Source organism: Apis laboriosa, unplaced genomic scaffold, assembly GCF_014066325.1.
Source record: "Apis laboriosa isolate Shangri-la unplaced genomic scaffold, ASM1406632v1 scaffold157_cov153, whole genome shotgun sequence".
NCBI classification, from domain to species: Eukaryota; Metazoa; Arthropoda; class Insecta; order Hymenoptera; family Apidae; genus Apis; species Apis laboriosa.
This window is the reverse complement of record NW_025222075.1, coordinates 552,043-574,312: the sequence shown is the minus strand read 5'-3', so window position 1 is coordinate 574,312 and position 22,270 is coordinate 552,043. Positions and strand designations below refer to the sequence as shown.

The 22,270-nt window shown below is 38.9% G+C and overlaps 1 protein-coding gene across 1 annotated transcript in view; it reads left to right on the top strand.

Annotated features, from left to right (window-relative positions):
* Positions 1-997: 997 nt before the first annotated feature.
* Positions 998-22,270, top strand: part of LOC122710817 (semaphorin-2A) — a 545,106-nt gene continuing 523,833 nt past the window's right edge. Inside the window, exon 1 of the mRNA XM_043928957.1 lies at positions 998-1,200. The gene's annotated coding sequence lies outside the window, so the exon portion shown is untranslated. The remainder of the gene's footprint in view (positions 1,201-22,270) is intronic.

Genomic DNA, 22,270 nt, shown 5'->3' with positions numbered 1-22,270 from the left:
AAATAAACAAAGTTGCCACGTTACGTGGTCCACCCCACGTAATTCTCGTCCATCCCTTTATCCTAGCCTTCCCTCACGAAATCGATTCACTGGGAGGGGGGGCACGCGAGCTCATGAAAAAAGACAATGGACAGTGTCAAAGCGTAGTCACCAATATACTTAACTACTTCCCTCCCTCGTCCATCCCCCGGCCATCCTCTTCCGCACGTTTTCTTCGTACTTCCCTATATCCTCCAACTACCCTTCACCACCGGTGGACACGATAGTTCTGTCGATTTAAGATTGTCAGAGTTATAAAGCTTCTCAAGCGTTCCCCTGACTCGAGCCAACTTTTACTCGAATTTTCCCTCCTTCTCGCGATCTCCTCCCTCCCTCAACACGTCGAAGAAGTAATTCTCGACGTGGCCCAAGTTTTGACTCGACTCGCTCATAAATGGTTGATAACGTGTATGCGCTTCCAGCACCTGTGGAAGAAATTGTGGTTACCTTTATGATTGCAATGAGTTGTTGTGAAATTGTTATTGTGTATAGTTTAGACGGAACGTTTTACGTTACGATTCTGTTTCTCTTTTAATACGTGAAATAGCGTAGGATTTTTTCCAAATGTCCAATTTTTCTTTTACCTGCACGCTCAACACGAGTGTCATCATTAATGTGCATATTTTTCGTTATTATATTTATTTTTCATTTACTTATAGAAATGCTCATTTCTCTTCGATTCTTGTTCCCATTGAATGTGTAGTAAGAGATACGGATATATAATCTGATTGGAATTTATTTTAAAATTGTTTAATCGATTTGTATTTTAGATGTAAAGTTAAAATGTTGATACAACATGATATTTTAAAACTTATAATCTAATTTAACCGAGCTTTTCTAATTTTTCAATTAAATCAGCGATTTACCTTTTCCTTTTAATTGCTTCTTTTTAATTCGTTGTAACGGAATCTTCAGGGGAGATATTATCCTCTCTCTCTCTCTCTTATTTGCAGAAATGATAATCCTGGACCGAGGTCGCCGGTCGGAAGTCAGGAAGATGCAACTCGGTTATAAGAGTGTTCTGTGACAGCAATTACCGTGACATGAAGTGAAGGAACGGGCCGTTTAAAGAGACTGTGCAAAATCCTGGAAGGGCACCGCAAAGAAGCAAGATTTCGAAATTTGTCCGCGTGGTCGACCCGAGTAGTGCGACTGTTTACGGTGAGTGAAGTTTTAAATTTTTTAAAAACGCGTGCTACCTTATTAACCGTAATTGGCTCTTAAGAAAAATCGCAGCACTAATGATCCTCGAATTAACGAAATATCGGTTATAAAAAAATAATCACAGGAACGAGATGTAACATTCATATTCCTCGATACGTATTTATCTCGTTCTCGAATAAATCACGCGTATAAATTATTCCAATTATTATTCAAACGAGAAGCATAATATTTTGGTAGAAATAGCAGGATATAAAATGCTCTGATAAAGTGACGATAAAAAATCGTACTTTCGTACGATTCACTTTTAAGAATTGCCGATTAAAGCTTCGATCTTAAAATGATAGTTTTGCTAGCACGAAAGATTTTTTTTGAACGATCTTAAATGCCGTTTGAATATTTCTTCAACTTTCTTAGAAAAGATCATAATCGTTATTCTACAATCTACTAATGGAAAAGTGATTCTCGAAGAAATTTAATTCAAACACATTAAAGTTATAAGGTTGAAAAGTAACTTCATCTCTCGATATAATAAGTCCGCATAAAGTTCATTGGCGCGCGTCACCTTTATTTCCGGAGAAATTGAACAAATTCGGGCCTTCATTCGATATCGAAGATTCCATCGGAAAACCAAAAAACCAAAAACCAAAAAAAAAAAAAAAAAAAAAAATAAAGGGAAAAAAGAAGTGAAAAAAGGCTCTCGTGCTTTTTCATTCATACCCGGACGACTGCGTTTACGTTACGTTTATCGATGATCGATTTTTCAATTTCCCACATTCTTCGTCCCATTGTGACCACAGTCTCGCCGTTTATTCCTGTATCAAGCCGGAACGAATATCGACGTCCCCTCCCCTCCCCACCCCTCGCAATTGATTCCCACCGAGCCAGCTTTTAATATCGGCGACCATGAATAATTTCTAGGCAACATTCGTATTCCGATGCTCATGGCAAACATTCATCACCCCGCCATTTGTAGTACACAGACCTGTGTGTTTATACGCTGCGAAAGTTGACGATCAACGAGATACGAAACGAAACGAATCCCATCGGCGTGCTGCTGGTCCGCGCACCATCCCGGCTCGGGCAATATTGTAAACCGATACAATAACGTTATGGAAACGTTATGGAAACGTTCACTATGGAAGAGAAGAGAGAAAAACTGTGCATCTTTGATTTTCGAACGCCCCTCCTCCCCCCCCCCCCCTTAATTTCGTTAATTCGACGTTTCACTTCGAATTTATGGTTCGTATGGTTTATGGAACCATCCTGTGGGGGGAAATTTATAACGATTTATAAATATAATTCAGTTCAATTTGTTTCAATTTCGTGGATTCGATTTTTGAAATTGAAAAAAATAACAATTTAGTAGGATCGATTGTTCAATCGGATGATTTATCTCGCGAAATCATTTCATTTCGAAAATGATCAAGTGGATAATATAATCTCGATCGAAATTTGTTCTATTTTTTTATTTCGAATAATAATTTAAAATAAATTCGAAATAAATTTCGCCCGTGTCTGTACACGCTTTAAAGGGTTAATTATATTAACTAAAGCTTCTTCGTATTCTTTATATTCATATTCTCTTTTCAACGTTTAGCAACTTTTGTTGTTAAACGAGGACAAACCTTTACAAACGCACGAGAAATCTTATCCTTCATACAAGTTTCTTTTCGATCTTGTATACATATTCGTTCAAATTCTTGGATCTTAAAAACGTCGATCAAAGAAAGACATTCGAACTTTCGCACTTCTTTGTTGCATATCGAAGTATATTCAAAAGGTATCCTCGAAAACGAGCATTCCCAAGGCTGGGTGAAATAAATAATACAAATATACCCCGTGATGATCGAGGGCAAGGGTGATTTCTTTTTTCTTTTTTTTTTTTTTTTTTTTTTCACACTCTCCGCCTCCCAGACACGGATGTGTTGCGCGTACTCGACGGAATGCATATATGAAACGTCAAATGCACTCGGCACGGTCCATCAAAATGCAAATATCTTTTATCCGCGCCCGGTAATGTATGCGCCCGTGGAGAATCAGTATTCAGGCCGAGTACGGCCGATCCGCCCCTACGGTATCGAAACCGGTATGCGTGTGGTGTGCGCCGGGTGGAAGTGTGCGGATACACACACACACACGCGCGCGCCGCAGGGTTAGCACTGGGGGCGAAGTAACCCCTCCGTAAAGACCACGAGCCACCCTCTTGGCCAAATCTTTATTTTACGACCGATCCGCCCGATCGATGGCCCCCTTCCTTCTCGATGACAGCCGGATCCCCCTCTCTCTCTCTCTCTCTCTCTCTCGTTCCGTGACCAATTTTAATTGATACCACCTCCTCGAAAGTGCGCGTGGATCCTTCGAAAAACGAATTCCTCGGATTGGCGATGTCCAATCGGTTATAAATCATGGAACGAGCACAGGTCTCTACTAGGGAGGGATCCCTTCTTTCGTTTCAATTTACGTCTCTCTCTCTCTCTCTTTCTTTTTCTCTTTCGTTTTTACGAGATGTGCGAGACGAGTGAGACATGCGTCGTTGTTAAATCGATCGATCTCGTTTCTTCTCTTTTCTTTTCTTTTTTTTTTTTTTTTTTTTTGGAGGGAATTTATCGGTTTCCTATAAATTTCCCTTGCGGACTGATTTTGATTAAAATTAACCCATTTCCTTATATATAACGCCATAGGTTTACTTGTTACCTATATGATTTGTATATTCTATCGTATTGGAATAAAGAATCGAAACGAAATTATTTTGTAATTTAGCCGCGTTATCTCTGAATGGAAACGTATTGTGGTAAAGATTTAATCTCAAACAGTGAGTAGAACACATCTCGAGAAATTTATTTGATAAATCACGTTTGGAAATTGGATCAATAAAGTGTACGTACAATTTTCTCTCCTCGCTGGTATATTATACCTGGAACCTTTACAATACCTATGTTTTGACACAAGTTTCTCCAGCTGTTCCGAAAACCCGGCACACAGGATGTTGGAAAAAGCTAAAATCCAGCCCGGTGTCTCCAACTTCTCGGCCCTCCCTCACCCCCTCCCCCTCCCTCCCCCTTGAAATTTCATTTCCGTTCCCGCTCGTGGAATAGTTGGTGCGTCGTTTATCGCGTTATACACGCCCCGATATTACTTCCATCGTTTCACCGATTTTTATATTTTCGAATTGATGAATATTAAAGCCTGCGGTTTTAATCTCTTCCCCGTCCACCCAATGGAAACTATTTTTCCTGTTCGGAAAAAAAAAAAAAAAAAAAAAAAAAATATCCTGTCCTCCAGCCGCGCGATAAAACTTTTTTTTACGATTTCGAAATCTGAATTTTCGGTGAATTTCGCATTTATCGATTAGGTTTACGTTCCACGGTTGGGGAAACGCTTATTCTATTTCACGAGTGGAAATATATCGATGTATAGTGGCGGCCACGTATCTAACTTATCGAATAGCATTTAATCATTTATGTAAATATCTATAGTAGGACTTTTAATCTTTGTTTTTTTTTTTTTTTTTTTGCCCTTTAAATTTGATAAATTTTTTCATTTTTGTAGCGTTAAAAGTAGTGCAGTTTATCGCACTATATATGAACTTTTATTTATTTATCGAATGAGTGTAAAATGATTACGTACAAAGTCTAGGGTGAGATGTAGTAAATTTTGAAATTGAAGTAAGTGAAATATAAAATTGAAAAAATTTATATTGATACAAATCGGCAGGGAGTAAATGTAAAATTTTAAATACGAGAAAAAAGGAAAGGAATTGATGAATTAAATTCAGAGATAACATTTTAAATTAATATGAATCATAAAATAAATTGAAATACAGTTGAATTTATTTCAACTGCGTGTATCTGTTAATTATTATCATTCTAATAGAATGGAAATAAAAAATATTTGCACACTTGTTATAACGTTTATACATTAATTAATTAGATTCAAGAATATTTTATTTTTCTTTAATAATATTTTCATACAAGATTGCAAGAATTGTGCAAATACTTTTTTAATCACTGTACATCAAGCAAGTTTACTTAAAAAAATTGTTTTTCATTTACCGTGGCTACATTATCACGTGATACAAAAATTATTATTCGACGAATTTTCGTTTAAAAAATCGTCGCATTTTTAATTAAGCATCGTCTCGCGTTTTCGCACAGTTTCAACATCTTTCCTAAACTCGTTTAATTTCGGGCTTCCCTAACATGTTTCGCCTATGTCGCTTAGCTATTGGTTTTTAGGTCGAACAACACGGCGTTTTTATTCGGATTAAAAGGGGTTGATGCTTCTAAAAGGGGTGGTTTTCAAGCTATGCTCGTTGAAATGTTTGTTCCTTCTTGTTCCGCACACAATTTCTCCTTGTTGTTTGCTGACACAGTTTTTAGCGACTCTATGGATACGTAACGTTGCTTTCCTTCACAATGAACGTGTCTACTGTTTTGCATCGCGCTCTGCTAACATTTAATTCCATATGATTTTCATAATTCATCCATAATTTTAAGAAGAAGGATTTTAAACAGTTTCTGCAACTGTTTTATGTTCCATATTTATTTCATATTTCACTCTTTTCCATCGATATTTAATTTCCAAACAATTTTCACTTGATATAATTCTTGAATACTTGATGGAAAATAGATAATTTTTAATCGAAAATGGAATAAAGTAAGATTAATTAAATATAAATATCGTAGAAGATTAAAAATTTTCTTTTCTTCGAAAAATCGATCGGTCATTTTATATTTAACCCCCTCGTTATATTCGACAAATTGAATGAAAAATTCATTCGTATAAAAATAAACGAAATCGAGAGAATCCTAATTCCGACGGAATTCAATTCAGGGAAAAAATTATATCGAAAAAAAAAAAAAAAATTGAATCGTTGAACCGAAGTATAATTAAAACGTTAATTTCAATTTTTAAACTACCTACCTCAAATTATATTTTTTAATTACATTTTATCGCATTTCTAATTCAATTCATCCCCCCAAAAAAAAAACTTCGAATCTCCTCGTATCCTTCCTAAATCCACAATGCCAATTCGTAACAATTCTAATTTACATCTATTAACAACACACTTATTTTTCCACCCCCGTGATTTTCTTTCGTAACTCGATTCGTCTCTTCCAGAGAGAAAGAAAGAGAAAAGGAAAAAGAAAAAAAAAACTGGATTATTAAATTCAACAAAATAGACCTCTCGAAGGATTTTCAAGGGTGCTTGACGTCCCTTATAGCCGAGCCCCTTTTTCCACAGAGATCTCGAGAACGAAGCCCCCGGGTCCCTCACGAAAACGGACGTTTAGAAAAACGAACGATTTTATCGCGAGGCGAATTGAATCGAGATCGTTGGATGAGGAGATCGAGAGGGTGGTGGTGGAAAGTGAACAAGAAGGGGAGGAGAAGAAGGAGGAGGATACGAGAGAAATGCAACGGGCCGCATTACGCATCCCCCCACCCCTTCCAACCTCTTGTTACCAGTTGTAGTCGCGTGTATTTGCATACAAAAGGGCTTCCTTTACGTTTCGTAGCATTACCGTTACTTAGTATTTCCCGATCGAGTGAAGATGCTTCCTTTACGCGATACGGAAGAGCGAGGAAATATCGTTCCTCGTTCTCCTTGTCAAGATGAATTGGAAACGCTGTTGAAAGATCTATTGATCCTCCGCTTCAGACACAACTTTGTATTAAATTCGAATTCTTTAGCTTCGCGAGTTATTAAGTTTTACATTAATATCGAAACACTTTTCGATCGATACAGTTTTATATATATATATATATATATATATATATATATATAGGTTAATGCGAAAATTTTCTCTTTGATTCGATCCGAAGTTTGTAATTATGAACTGTTTCGATTAAATTTCTCTCGTTAATCGTGATCGCGATTGATAAGTTTGCCAATGATCGATTTGAAAAGTTAGTTTGATTAAGTTTCGATACTCACGATTTTAATTAGACATTTTAATCGTTTCACGACTTTCAAATTACAATAATTTTCTTTTACTCGTAACGATTTTACGAAATTATTCTCTTCGAGGTACAAATTTTATAAAAGAGAGAAAAGAAGATTTTATAAAAAAAAGAGAAAAGAAGAATGATCGAAGGGTTATAATAAATTTTAACTTCTTCTTTTAATATAAAACTCTCTTCTTTAAACGATAATTAATAAAACTTCACGCGATACACTTTTGTTTGAACACTTTTTAGTAATAATAAAAAAATTTCTTTGGCACCATAATGAATGAAAAAACCTCATAATATCTTCTTAATAAATATCAAATGTTTCATCATTCGATTCGATGACGTTTGCATATTTTATTTTAAAAAACAAAAATACGTTCTGCTCGTCATTCTTCCTTTTCCTCCCTTCTTCTTTTCTCCTTCAACGTAATTTGGATGATTTCTGGGCTTCTCAGATACTAAAAGATATACCATTTTTTTTTTTTTTAAATTTTTCTTATTCACCACGCCGCTAACCCTGTTTGCCCGTCGCTTTAAAAGTAGCGATTCCTGGCCTGCCTCCGTGAAACGCGTGTCAGATAGGGAAATAAAAAGAGGAGCAGGGAAAAAGTCGCTCGCCGTGAGAATCAAGTAATTCTTTATGTATGTTTCGCGAGCTATAGGTACGTTATCTCAGGTATCCTCGGTAGCTGTGCTAACAAACCCGGGTTTTCCTCGAGAAAATATATGCGCGCAATATTTACCACGAAAAAATATTGTTGGGTGGATAAGAGGGAGAACGAGGGAGAACGAGAAATAAAGTTTCGAAATGTAAAAGGTTGCCAGGAAAATTTTAGTCGATCTTTAAATTATTTCACCCTAATATATTGAAGATATTCATAGGTGGCGAGATATTCGATTCGAGGGATCGATTAAAATTTGCCTACTTAAAATTTAGGTAGGAAAAAGTTTAGAAAAAAGTGTAGATGGAACAATTTTTTCAAGATTCTCGATAACTCGATCTTACTGCGTTGAAAAGCGTTCTCGAAACCACTTTTCATCGATGAAACGAGATGAAAGCAACGAGATTCCATCGCAAAACGTGATATCTCTATCGAAAAATAATAATCTAACGAAAAGCTTTTATTCCTTCCTTTTCTACTAATTTTTTCCTTTATACATCTCTTCATCATCTCATCATCATCATCATCATCATCCCCGATCATTATCAATGAAATAACAAACCCGTAATAAAAACGTAATTAGTGACGGCCGATCGGCGAGAAAGGGGATCAAATTCTCGACGAATAATAATTTCGACAACGATTTCAATTTAGATACGCCGCCGAGGAAAATTACGCTCGCTGACCGATCCTCATCCCCTTGGCTTCGATGCATTCGCCCCCCGCCGCTTTAACGATGAAATCGGCCGATGAAAGCAATCGTTTCGAGGCTGTACAGAGAAGAGAGAACGCTCGCGGGAGAAAGTATTTTTCGCGGTGGTGGCCACAGCCGTTGAAACTTCCCTTCTGCCCGATCCTGTTCGATTGAACGGTCTCGAACGCGCTGTTTAACCGATCGCCGGTAAAAAAGCCTAAATGAGATTCTCTCCATATACCCAGACGCGTGGAAAAAAGGCACGCGCGCATTTTCCCAGCCTCGGCTGTTCCTCCCCTCTTCCAATTCCTCCTTTTTTCTTCTTCTTCTTCTTCTTTTTCCATCGACCTCTTCGTAACTGGCCGCTGTTGCACGCACTTTTACCAATTTATTTCTTCATTATTGTACACGCTGCCTTCCATCCTGCCGATTTTCTTTAAAGAGAAATTTGAACTGGAACGGGCCAGGGAATTTTATTTCGCGCATTTACCGCTGGTCTTAGAATTTCCCAAGTTTATGGTGAACTACGTTTATTAGAAATGTGGTAGAAGGGAGAAGAAAAGATCGCCTGCCTTTTTATTAATTTTATATATGATAAGCAAATTTTACTTGTTATTTTAATAATAAATATCGTATTATTTTCTGCTACAGTAAAAAAAAAATAATAATTATAATTCATTAACTAGTAATATTAATGAATCGACAATTTAGAAATTATACGTTTTAGAATTCTCTATAAAATATTATAATTTTAACGAAGGCGATAAGATGATTTAATAATTTTTAATAAAATCTTTTATAAGTCTGAAGGAGATATTTAAAAAATTTATTTCGCTTTTTAACGTGCGATTCGTATCAAATACATTAATATCAATGGATATTACGGTACGATGGATTAAAGCCATCGAAGATCATATAAATCTTTCGATAAAGAACTTCCATAAAGTAACCGAGTAACTTTTAGACGATATTATTGGAACGATTGAAAGCGAACGATTACCTTTTGTTCCCCGTGAATAAATATAAATATATCGCGCGACAATGAATGCACAATCGATGTTTAGTAAGAACAAAGTTAACGAATAAACTCTATGAATAAAAAAGCGGAAGAGACTTGGTTAGTTATCGCGAAAGGAAACGGGAAAGAAAATTAAAGGAGGGGAAGAAAAGTAAAAGGGAAAGAGAACTTGTGGCCGGAGGAAGAAAAAGCAACAAGGATTATAAAGGGTTGAGCGTGAAAAGGTATGACGAGGATGGAAAGAAGCATGGAGACGTGGAGAAAGTGGAATGCATATTTTTCTTTTTTCCATTCCGCGATTTGAATTTACAATTCAATAGACACAACGTGCTATATGATATTACTTTTCTTTTTTCGCGGTGAAGAAAGTTGGAAACTCTGCGATACGATAGTTGATGCATATTTGGAAAATTTGCAATGGAACGGATTGCCGGATATAATAATATTCCCTCCATTTTGCGCCAAATTGTATCGCGTGTAAAGCGGCTCTCGATAATTTACGCGCAATTTAACTTACAATTAGCACGAATTTATTTCATCCTATCGCGTTAACGGTTATGGTTGAAATCAAGGATTAAATAAGCGCTTTAATTTTCAACTATGCACCTACTGCGTTTCCGCGAGAAATTATTTGTGATATTATATGATTCGTGAACCTTTCGATCGATATTTTAAAGAAGAATTATGAAGAATTTAAATCTGATCTCTCACTTTCACTGCTCTTTCTTTTCGTATAATTTTTATCCAAATGATGAATTTGAAATGGGGCGTAGAGTTGATCCCAAAATTAGAAACGAAACGAAAAGAAACGAAACGAGGATAATGAAAGGATAACACGGGTTTCCGTACTGTAATTCCCTCCTATGTAATGTGATCGTGTAATTGTCAACAATAGAACGAGCGATCGTTCCATGGGATTTGCAGGTTGCACGGTTATCACAGCCGTTTATGGCAGGCTGGGGTTAGACGCGCGCGTTATCATCTGCCAGCTATCAATAATAGAAGGACCGTCTTGCATTCGCGTCATCGACGTGACGAAACGGGCAATCTGGCTCGCATAAACCTCGAGATTATTACAGAGGTTTCCTGTTTTCGAATGGAATATCGTAGTAGTACGCGTTCAACACTTCTAACTGGATATATCCGTTTGTCCGATATCCAACATTAAACGTATCTAAATACATAGCTTCTCCTCTTATCACATCAAATATTAATAATATCTTTATGATAAAATTTATATATAAACAATATAAAATTTCTATTCGATTCATCCACCAAGAATTGTCCAAGTTTCTATAAACGAGAGAGGTTAATTATCACTGTGCTACTTCTACTTCCCAACATCGTTAAACTCGTAATCGATTAGAATCCCCTTACAACTTAACTTAAATTTCCCCCGCATCAAACAGAAATTTCGGTCGTAATGACCTGCGAATTAACTACATATATATATATATATAAAACGCAGTTTACCGTCACCGTGCATTCCCAACAGCCGCGCGTCTGGATTCTAACAATTGCACAAGTTTCTCCGACCGTCATGGCCATCCCCTTTCCCCTGTGTAACTCACGTTACACAGATCCTTTCCTTTCCCTGTATTCACACGAATTTAAAGGAATTTACACGAATTTTAAGAAGAATTCTAATATTCCAATACTCTCTCAATCCCTCTCAATCCCTTTCAAAGTCTTTTCAAATCTTTTAAAAAGTCTGGATCGTTCGCCTACGCGCTTCGTTACCGATGGCCCTGGTTTCTATCGATCGAAAGAGCGGCAACACCAGCTCGGACGAGATTCTTATCGTTATCCACCGGCCGCGGGTGGGCATCGCTCGACCAACACGTTCGAAGGGGCACCTCGAGATACCGAGGTAGCTATACGATCCTTAAACAAGTCGCGGCTAGCTCCTTAGCGTCCATCGTGGGAGGAAAGCTTCGCCATCCCTTTCTTCCTGGCCGCCCCTTCCCTCGGTTGCACCTTCCAAGGTTCAGCTCTCCTTCATCCGAGCTGATCGACGACAACTGATAGCCGCGCCTCACGAAAGGGAGGGGGCAGGGAGAGGGGTTTTAATTCCAAGCTGACTCAGCCGCACGCATTTGGCCGGAAAGCAATAAAGTTAAGTGTAAACACAGCGGCCTCCTCTGCACAGACGACCCCTCCGCCGGATGGGGTTACGCCTTTCTCTCGTGTCTTCTTCGTCGTCCGCCGTTCTCCGGTGTCGTGTGACACGCGTGTCTGGGGGTGTTCATGCGTTAATCGTGACTAACGCGAGGGTTCCTTGGATTTGCAGATACGGGGCGAGCACGCGCTCAACTCTCTCTCTCTCTCTCTCTTTTTCTTCAAACGATAGAAGCGATATCTTCGCGGAAAAATATAACGCTCGTGATCCGTGGCTCGATACGAATGGCGTAGGAATGCGTCGTCCCTTTGCGGCAAGAAGAGGAACTGTTATTGCCACGAGATCTAATCCAATTCAATTTTTTTTATTACAAGCTACGTTCCTTCGAACTCTAATATGCTCTTAAGATACGATCATTTATTTTATACTCTTACTACTCTTATTATTCTTATTACTCTCCGCGGATTTATATGGAAGAATGTGTGATTGGCACAACGAGGGAAACTTGGGGATAGAATTTTCCCTGTGGAGATGTATATATGTATATATATATGTTGGATTAATGACGGATGGATCGTTCAAAATTCATCCGTGCGTGTTAATAAAATACAAATCACGAATGCGTGTAAGCCTCCTTATCTAAGGGAGGCTGATCCCAGTTTGTTAGATTCTATTCGATATTTTCAAGGTTGTGACGCGCATGTTAAAACGGCAGGGATCCCTCTCTCCCTTTTCCGAAACTGTGGATCGCTTTCAGTGGCAATAACGGGACGAAGAAAAACGTGGAACATGCGAGACACATAAATATGGCCCCTGTTCGGCGGCATTAGGAGCTTATCGTTATTCCGCACACGTTGGCCGTTCGTCGCAGCCCACAGGCACTAACTACTTGCGTTACGAGTCGACCAAGAACCACCCCCCGTAGATAAACAACAGGGAGGAAGGGAGGGAGGGAGGGAGAGGGGGACGGCCACCACCATCACCGTCGTCGTCGTTGTCGTTGTCGTCGTCCTCCCTTCCTCCTCCTCACGGCCTACCTCTCGATAGCTATAAGCATTTAATTTGCATAGAAACGCGACTAACTTTGCCTATTAAACGTTCCGCGCCTTGAGGCTCACGCCAGCTTTCAATTACGACTCGAACGGCAAATCCTCGAATTCACTCTCTCCCTTATTGCTAATCCACGATGGATCGTTGCCCGGATGGACATTTTAGGACGTGATGAAACGTGTAGCTTCGGGATATCCTTCCACCACTTGTCGATTATTTACTCGTGAAATCCTTCCCGTCAAATTCTTTCCGATATCCTCTCCCGTGACGAGAGAAATATTTTCTTTTTTAGTATACCAATATGGAGTAGAAATATGGTGCAGTATCTTTGATTCGATTGGAGAATATTTATTGAGTATAATATAATGGTATTTATTTTGTGTACGATGTATGTATAATATCACGTTTTGCTACCGATCGATGCTTTTAATATTCGTCATTAAAGGGCTGTGATTACGAAGCAGCCCTCGATCGAAAATCGCCGATATGATCTTTTCACCTCGTTCGTGAAAAGAGGGCGAGGTGTTCGCAGTCGAGGTTCGGTTGCAGTTCGTATTATACTCGTGGTGCGATTTAATCTTTACTTTTGTACAGGGATCGTGTGACGAAATATTATAAATTTAAAAATCAATTTTATACGAAACGAACACCTGTAGTAAAACTTGGTCGAAATGAACTTTCGTTTAGTCTCTCGTTTTCGCGGATAAGTTATAATCGAACGAACGATTTTATGCATTCCTAGATAATTCTATTATCTGTTGGCGAAAATTTTACGTGGAAATGGAAAAAATTAGATTCACAAAAAGATATATACGCGTGTTTAACTTCGTTTCGTTTATTGCATATGCTTTTGATTATATCCTTTCATATAATAAAAAACAAGACTCGATCGATGTTACTTGTTATGCCGGGATACAATACAAATACACCGACTTGTAATGGTTCGACGAAACGCGAGCACTGCTTTGAATCACAATAGGCATTGGAATGTTTATTTTTTTTTTTTTTTTTTTTCTAGATAAAAAGAGACTCCACGAGACTCGATCAATAAACGGATACACGTGCCTCGAAACATCCCCTCCCCCTCGTCCCCCTGTTGTTGGACCGAGAACGGTAAATCCTCGAAACCGTGAAACTTACCACTGCTTACCCTAAGATCGTGAGACCTTGTTCGATAAAACCTTTGGAATACGCCTAGTCCTACACCACGACCACTAAGACCCTCGATGCGTAGAATCTGTCTCAAACTACCCCCAAGGATACTTCGACCACTAACCTGTGGTGCCAGGGTTCGAGACACAGGATAGGCCGGGATTACTTGGGGATTGTAGAACCGTCATCAACAAAAACCTTGCGAATTTGAAATCTATCGCGAATTACGAGATACGTGAAGTCGTAAGACGACTATAAATATCAACATCTCATTATTTCGCAAGCAATTTGTCTCCCCGATAGGATTTGAAAATTAAAAAGATTGTTGGAAATTATTATTCCGATATCATGACATATCATTTGTGAATTGATAATATCCAATCTGTCTGATTCAACTGAGATTCGAAAGGCAAGATTGTTCAGAATTATTCGAACATTTTATAGAACCTAATTAAAAAAAAAAATAATTTAATGTCATGATACAAGCTAATTTCACTGTCCAAAAATTTTATAGGCATGAAGATATAGAAAATATATAAAACCTGATGGATTCAATATATTTTCTATTTTCCATTTCTACTATGTTCGTGCTAATTGTGTATCTGATTTGTATAAATAATAAATTTTAAACGCGTTCGACTTTAAATCTGATGGTATCTTATGTACCTCTGTATCAGACATATATTTTCTTGAAACTTCTTTATCGAGTATAGAAGAGAGAATAGAAACTCGAAGAGTGTATATTAGAAATCTAGTTTGATCAGGGCAAGAATCGAAGGCCCCCCGATTCTTCTTTTCTGCCCATGTATTTTTTCTCTTATCTGTCGGCAAGATGTTTATTCGCCATAAGTAGCGGCTTCTCGCTGCTTCAACATCGCCGTATTCTTCGGTATTGTGAATAGGCACCGTGATGGCTCTTTTCACGAACTGCTTTCCATCATCCGTTATCACTCTGAGCATCTGCGGCCTCATTTGCAACCATGTATGGCCTGTTCCGCCCAGTTCTCTCTCTCTCTCTCTCTCTCTCTCTCTCTCTGCCCCCCTCCCTCCTCCTTCCAGTTCCTTTTCTTTCTTTATTCGTTTCTTCGGCTTCCTCAACTTTTCGCCCTTTTAATCTCACTGGCTTTTCACCGAACGAAAACTTTTCCTCCTCCCCTCCCTCTCCCCGAACCAACCCTTTTCATGCACTGCCGCGAGCATATTCCCTCTTCGCGTGCATCCAATATGAAATACTTTTCGTCCATCAAATTACATTCCGCGATACAAACTTGCGGCATTAATCTAAACAAGTTTTCAAGTTTACGCTCCATCGTAAACTTCGAATTTCTCCTGGTAATTCGTAGCATTCTCGGCCAACAACAACGGTTTAACAACCTACTTTCAATACACCTTGTGCAAACGAGTTAAACTTCGTTTCATTTATTATTTTCGATATATATTTTTCAGGGAAAAAATTCGCGCCTTAACCGATCAATTGAACAATTTAAGAAAGTGGAAAAGATTTATATTCCTTTCTACTCAGAGCGAAACGATTCCACGATTTATGTTTCCATCTCGACATCTTCTAATTTCACTTAATTCCTTTATTGCAAACGCACATGATTCGTAACCGAACTGTCCGTCTGAATTTCCACGCTCAGAGACGTCCATCGATCCCGATATCTCTTCTAGCCAGCGACATCAAAGCTTGTAACCGAGCTTTTGGGAATGGGTCGGGTTGAAAAGGGGCAGCCGATGGAACAACTCGAAAACTGCCGCTATTCACCCATCGTCGTCGTCGTCATCATCATCGTCGTCAAGCAGCCGTTTCGCAATGAAAAGAGATTTGCCCAATTGAAGGAGGAACGTCTGAAGAGCGGCCGTATCGGGGTGGAAAAAAGATGGCGATTTACGCGTCGCAATTTTCCACGTGGACAACGAACAACCCGTTACAAAAGCGAACTACTACTATTTCCAGGTTAATCGGCCTGGCCTGGCCTGGCCTGGCCTGGCCTGGCGAGACTCAATTGCTGTCTGCCTTTTCCACGGTTTCTACGAATGTGCGCGCGGAGACATAGAGCGCGCTCATTACCATTATTACGGGAGGGGGGAGGGGACGATAACGTTGCATTAATTCCCGGGAAATGATCGGCAATATCGACGCGATAACGCGGGGCCATGGCGGGTCGTCGGCCTGAATTCTGCAAACTTGAAACGGGTAAATGTGAAGCAGGGGGGGTTGGAGAGGTGTTGGTTGTTAGGTTTATCACGTGCTTGTTTTTTCTTTCCTTTTGAGAAATGAACGCGAGCATTAGCTAACATTGGCAATTTTCTGTAATATATCGTTGTTGTTGTGTGTAGAGACTCTTTGGTCCCGTTTCCATCGATCTGCTCGAATATCCGACTGCTGGAATATCATTTGTAATATTGGAAGATATTTTGAATAATTTTTCCCTTGACAGATAATTTAAAGTAAAGATTATCACGCGAAAGAAAAGGAGCACTTTGAAACTGATTACTATTTAATTAATATTGGAAATTATTTTGAACGGAGATTAATCTTTCGTAAAGGTTATCGCACTGAAGGTAAGAAGCATAGGAATTCCGTCGAATACCCTCAATATCGAAGCTCGAACCCGAAACGCATCCGCTTTCCCCACCCACCCCCGGCAATACATCTTCCCTCCCCGGCCATACGTTAAGCATTGTCGCAGTGCTCGAACATACCGAAACCGGGCCAACTTAGAGAGAGAGAGATACACCCTTCCCCCCTCTGGCCAGGCCTCGATAACTTTTACGCACCCTCGCCGCTTTATATAGGCGCGTACGCAGAAATGGTTTTACATATATCACATCGGTGAAATTCGATAAGGGCGATCCGGCGAGGGGCCGGAAAAAACTCGTGGCCCGAATTGGGAACTTTTTCAGACCGGTGGGGAGGGGGAGGGAAGAGGAGGGAAGAGGAGGTTAGTCGATTAACGTGGCTAGGCATCTCCCCGTTACGAACTCGAGGAACTCGGTCCCTCCTCGATGGACATGAAAATTGTACGTAACACCACCACCTTCTTCCACCAACCTTCTTCCTCTGGCTGCGCCTCACGTGCGCAGACCACGATGTCTCCCAGGTCTTTGCAGAGGAGAACCTGGCTAGAACTGAGGTTTCCTTTAAATATTCATTCCGTGTAGCTGCTCTGCCCTGCCCACTTTAATGTTCCCCCGTTATCCCAGACACTGTTCTGCTTTTTGCATATGAGCGTCGAGTTGCGTGTTTTTTTTTTCCCCTCTCTTCTTCTTCTTCTTCTTCTTCTTCTTCTTCTTCTTCCTGCTTCTTTTTCTTTTTTTCCCTGAGTCGCAAAACAGGGAGGAGGAAGGGAAAGCAGAGGGCCAGGCCACTTGGCAGACTTTGGCGAATATCCCCAAGGCGCAGATTTAATATTTATCCGTACGAGAGGAGGCTACGAAACTTGTCCTCGCCGTTATGCCCCACTTGCCAGAGTTTTCCGCCGGTCTCTCGTGTCGTTTGCGCTTTATATTTAACCCTGACGCGCGCCCGTATCCACGACGCAGTCCGCCGATGCTCGTTGTTGCGTATCTCGTCCGCCGTTTCCTGGCTGGAGAGCGTAGGAAGAATGGTGGTTGACTTCCCACTCAGACGAATGCTCTTATATCTTCGTGAAATTTTGGAGGGGGGGTATGGAATGATCGTGTGTTGGGATATGTATATGTGTTGGAAAGAGAGGAAACGAGGAAGGTAACGAGAGGAGGTGAGAAGTGGAGATCTATTGAGTAAGGAAGGTATACTCTGTGAGATTTTTTTTTTTCGATGCATTTGAAGATTGCACTGTACAATAAATATAACGAAAAAATAAATATAAAGAGAATTGGAATCAAATTGGGGAAAAATTAAGGAGGATGTTATCATTGTTTTTCTTATGAAATGTATAATTCTTACAATTTTTCACAAATAAAATGTATGTTGGAAATTATATAAATAGGATATACTTACATACTTGAGATAAGGTGATTTTATTATTACACGAGTATGAGTATGTATTCTTCACTTTGGACATCGAAAGGATTTATTTTCCCCCAGAGTAGCCACGTTCAATTTGCACACAGTATATACGATTTTTTTTTTTTTTTTTCTTCTTTTTGCCGTCTGCAATTCTTGGAACGTTCTATCAATACTTTATTCCTCGCCATTCCATCTCGTCGTCCTTTCTCCCGGCTCATCTAACGTCCATGAAGGACGTCTCCACGCTTCTGGCAAATGTAAATTTTTCACTCCTCTTTCCAACAGTTTCGAGAAACGAGTACAATATTTGAGGCGAATGTTCTGTTTAAATTATATATATATTCGTAAAAATTTAGTTTAATGCATCGAATATTTAAATTTTATATAAAGACTTCGTGTTGTATGTATAACTTATTCTTCCCTATGTGGAATTTTTAACATCGACACTTGTGATTTGTGACAACTACGATTCGGAACTATTATTGCCAAGATTCGTGATCAAGACTGTCTTAGCTCAGTTGTGATGGAATTTATATTGAATCACTTCGATTCTATAGAATCTCGCTGGTATACCGAGTCCAAAGACACGATTCTAGCCAGTCGATTTAGGCCAACTACCTTATATTGAACGATGTTAAAGTTTCCAAGCTGCTATCAATATAGGTTCCAATACAAAAATAAAATTTTGATATCGAGTCGGGTCCAAAAGTTCTTTTAAAACAAACTATGATTATCTATTACCTATAAAATTTTATATCCGTTCGACGTTCGCGATTCCATCTCTCTAAAACTTCTATCGTTTCCCCAAAAACACTGATCAAATTACAAATAAATTGATTCTTTCTCAAGAAGAATCATCAATCAAAATATCGTCCAATTATTTTCCATTCGTAAAAAAAAATAAATAAATAAATAAATAAATAAAAGAATAATAGAAAATAAAGATGAAGAATGATCCTCCAATCCATTTCTAATTTTCTAAACCGAAAACCATGTATTTCCCCCAACCCCACCAAATTCTCGTTCTCGAGTCTTTGATTTCGAGCAAATCGATACCGATATCGCATACCTATTGTTGTAAACGCATTCGTGTGCCCCGGTGTTGCATTACGTCCTCTATGACTGCCCAGTACACTCGTGCACAAACACACACACACGCGAAAGAGAAGTCGTAATCGGTCTCAGGTGCAGCGTGACCGACCCATTGACACGTAGGCGTCGTTAAAGGGAAAAGGCAATCGTGTTTCAAAGGAGCCATTATTTCGACGACGTCGTGCGCGCGTCTCCTCTTCCTCGGTGACATCGCTTCCGCTTTCATTGCCTCCTCTTTCAGCTTTCGAACACTGAGCCCGCTGTTGTAACGCGACTCGTGGCGTTCGTTTAAAACCACCTTAACCGTACGTTGACCGTGGCGGTAAAAGTAACTGCGCCGATGTTCCAAAGCTTACCGATTCCAGGGAATAGGGGCTAGCTGGCACCACCACCACCACCATCGTCACGTTTCCACGTACGGAGAAGGTAAATCTTTGTCTGTGATCACGTATCCACGATGGCCACGATCGCGATAAAAGCTGGATTAAAGATCCTTAGTGTCGAGTTTTTTACACCGAGGAAGAGGGACGTTCGAGATGGAAAAAAGGGGTGATTCGATCCCTCGGCCGAGAAATTATTGTTGCCATTAGGTGCTCGACACGGGAATTATCTTCTATCTACGATTTTTGAATGAAACGGCGAAATTAATCGTGGAACGGGGTCTTGGAATTTTATTACGTGTTAACTCGAAGCTTGTCGAACGACGATTGAGAAATTGTGTTTTGGAAATTATATTACGTTTTGTTTGCGTGACTCATCGCTCTAAACGAGCGATAACGTGTGTTTATATTTTCGGATTTAAATTCGACGAATTACGAACGATATGTTTTGATGAAACGAATATGTTTTTGTGCGTATATTATTATTGGCGCGTGTTAATCGTAACACGTGTAGTTTGTACGAAAAGTATTCATCGTTTGGCGAAAAATTATCCTTTCTTTTTTTTTTCTTTTTTTTTTTTTGCACAACGAACGAATGAAATCGAATTTGTGATTAATTGAAATGATAGCGTATAATTGGCCGGTTCTGTTGGTAATATAGGGAGAGAAAATTAATTCGAACAAATTGCACGTTATCGGTATTGTGTTCGAGTTGCATTCCCAGTTTAATCCAAAAATCAATTGAAATTAAAACACAATTGGTTTATTAAACTTTTAAATGATGTTATTTTATCCTCCGTCCCGTTTTTTGTTTCGAATATTCGTGACACAAATAGATTTACTGCGAAACTATTAACTCTTCGGTTTTTGAAAATAGTAAGTAAGTGCGGGGATAGAAGCTGTAGTAAAATGTTCTCACGTGCATTGCAACATTCTCCCGTGTAAAAATTTAAATATTGATTGATCGTAATATTCCATACCACCGGTTAATATCATTTTTTTCGTGCGATTATATAGAAGTTAGATGTCGCGAAAAAAAATACAAATATATCCAGCTATCGCATCTTTTAAAAGATACGATGAAAAATTCATGATTTTCGCGTTGCAATAAATGGAATATTTATGAACGACGCGGTGTATCAACTGTTTATAAGTATCTTATTACGAATCACGTATGTGTAAGTTGAACCGTATAACCTAGCACGATATATTATTGTTTTATTGGCGCAAAAGTATGAGTGCATACAGGAGACACTGACGTGATATTCTCGAGGGACCAGAGGCCCTTATCTGCACTGCAGGCAATGCATCGGGCTGCAATCCTGTCGATTCGCTTTCTCTCTCTCTCTCTCTCTCTCTGCATTCCGTTCCGTTTTCTTCTCTTACTCGACCCTTTTCAGACTTTTCTACTTCGCAACGTGTAAGGAAATAAAATATTCAACGTGACACGAGTTTTTGATAAATAAGGGATCGCGGAATTGGAGTAAAGAAATTGCGGAAAGTTTCCAAGAGATAAAATGTCTACGAATCTAAGTTTTTTTTTTTTTTTTTTTTTTTTATAAATGTACAAGTCGTTTTAAATCGTTCTTAAATTAAAGATTATGGGTAATTATCATTTTCATTGTTTAAGATTCAATTTTTGAAGCAAGGAGAGAAACATGAAATAGTTGCAATCTTTAATAATTCAACAACTGTCTATTTTCTTGTTGCAACAAACAATTTTATATCGAGATCCTTTCTCTGGAAAATTTTTGAATTACGCCAAAATGATGCAATAAAATAAAGAACGAAAATTGTATGTATCTTTCACGAAGCTCGCACGCATAAAAATAAAGGGGAGCGGTATCTTTATTATGGAGAAGCTTTTTGCATAAATATGTCCTCAGCTTTATGATTTTCCATTCAAAGGATGATCCATTATAAATTCGTTTTATTATAAATTCAACTCTCGCGTGCGCGATATCCAACGATCTCATTCACTATTCGAATTTTAATCGAATCCATATAAAATTCCAAGAAACGGTACACGATACGCAACATTTATCAAAGAAGAAAGAGAAGAAGAAAATCAATCTCACCTTTCGAGATATATTAATATATTAATTATGATGTATCCAAAAACGGGGTCAGAACGATCCTCTTCTTTTCTCTCCATCCAGATGTAAACCTGAATGGAGCAATCTTGAGCGAACTTCAGAGATTAATTGGCTCAACCGACGACTACGACGACGAGCATCGATCCGATTCTTTTCTACCCTCGCGTTTCTGGTAATCACGGGTTATCGCGCCACCCGCCTTCCCCATTTCCACCCTCGCCAGACTATCATGGAACGTGTAATCTTTCACCGACACCGTATTTCTCCGTTCGCGGTTTCTTCCCCCTTTCTCTCTCTTTTAATGTTCCTTGTTTCGATTCCACGTTTTAATTCGATTACAGGTGGACGTGACACGAGCAGAGTAAACTGTTACAGATTATTTAATCGTATATGATCTTGGCAGTGATATCTCTGGCACGGTCTGCTACGATTTGTCGATTTCGTTTTTTCGAATCGCTTGCATTTCATCTTTGGCAGCAGTTTGGAAAATTTTATCTTATCGTTTTGTTTTGTTTTTGAGTTCTGGTAATGGCAGTGGTTAAGAGTTTCCCTTTTTTTTTTTTTTTTTTTTTGCGGGGGAGCTTTGAAGCTGTTTGCGTGATTTTGCGATTGAAGAGTTTGTAGAAGAGAAGAGAATTGGGAGAAGAATTGATAAGGATAGCGATTTTAAAATTCAATACGTCGAGATATTCCTTTGTGCACGGACAGCGCAAAGTAACATTGTTATATCGTGGAAAAATTGTCTTTTCAAAACTTTTTTTAAATCGTAGTTGAAATCGTGAAAAATGAGAAAGATGGATTTGTCAATTTTGTCTTTGAATTCTCTCTGTTTTTTTTTTTTTTTTTTTTTTTTTT